Here is a 1,636-nt window from a genome sequence, read left to right as displayed (position 1 = left end):
ATTGATCATAATAATTATAAACAATGCATCAGTACAAATGACCATGAAAGACAAAATAAAACAACAAAAAAAAAATGATTTTAATAATAAATTACGGTAATGAGGCGTGATAAAGCTTAACTCAATAGGAATTGCTTTCTAAGATAATTATTTAATGACAATGTCATTGATATGTAATTATTTGCCAGTTTCAGTTTTTTTTTTCGACGAGGATGATAATCACATAATTGATAACAAGAGCAGGTGTTTTCATTTGCAATTAATTAACAGGGCGATTAGAATATTGACACGTTCTTACAGATTGCTGCTAAATATTTAAACGAGTCTTTTCCTTGTCGATTGTAATATGAAAATATCTTCGTGTTTATAAATGACACTTTCCTTTAGATCAAATTCATCGGCTTCGAAAACTGATCGAAACAAACGCATGCGAGCATTATAAATTACATTTTAGTGGAGCAAACGATTACACGTATTGAAACGAGTATTTATTTATCTCTCTCTCTCCATATATATATATATATATATATATATATATATATATATATATATATATATATATATATATATATATATATATATATATATTAATATGTATGAATAAAAAATTAATGCGAAAAATGTATAAATGTTTATATCTTTTCTGTATTTTTTCCTGTGTGTTGATGTGTAGGAATACAAAAAGTCTTTTGAAAAAAAAAACAAGAATGTTTCCTTCAAAAGCACATAATTTTCGACCGATCCTTCGATCTTCCTTTCGTATAAATAATTGAATTCGTTCAAAGAGTATCGCTAACAAAAAACATATAAAAAAATCTCTCACAGACGGTCGGGTTTCAATCCTGGCTTGAGGTAGTTGCCTGTCTAGCCGCACTGATGAGCTGTGAAACAGCGAAACAGTACTGTATGTGGATGACTATATATATATATATATTTATATATATAGATGTTTTTATTTGCTTTTTGTTAGCGATACTCACTGAACAAATTCAATTATTTATACGAAAGTGCCTTTTTACCTAAATGCGAGTTGGGAATAATTTTACCTTTGACCAATTTGGTACTCCCTAAATGGGGAGCGGCGTATATATATTATTTTTAAAATATAATTATCCACTGACACTGATGAGTCGAAGACGACGAAACACGTGTCAGTGGATAATTATATTTTTAAAATAATATACATACATATATATATATATATATATATATATATATACATACATATATATATATATACTGTGTGTACAAAATCAAGACTTCAAGACAAGGTGTTGATGGCAAGAAAAAGTGTATTTCATTTTACGTTACAATTGTTTCCATGTCTAGTTCGACAATATATATATATATGTATATATATATATATATATATATATATATATATATATATATATATATATATATATATGGCAGTCATGAAGGGAAAACTTTTATAATTCACGATTAAAAGTAAAATACGTTTTAAATTAAAGAAAAAGTGGCGAAGAAGGGAAAAGAAAAATAAAGTGAGGAGTCAGCTGACCGGTTTCGCCCTTTCTCAATGTTGTATCGAGAGATTTAAAAAAAAAAAGGGGGATGGAAATATGTGCATTTAACATAAAATTACGCTGCGTTCCGTTATGTCTAAGGAAAAAAG

Source organism: Euprymna scolopes, chromosome 38 (assembly GCF_053919585.1).
Source record: "Euprymna scolopes isolate OS-2025 chromosome 38, ASM5391958v1, whole genome shotgun sequence".
In the NCBI taxonomy this organism is placed as follows: domain Eukaryota; kingdom Metazoa; phylum Mollusca; class Cephalopoda; order Sepiida; family Sepiolidae; genus Euprymna; species Euprymna scolopes.
This window is presented reverse-complemented; position numbering follows the sequence as displayed.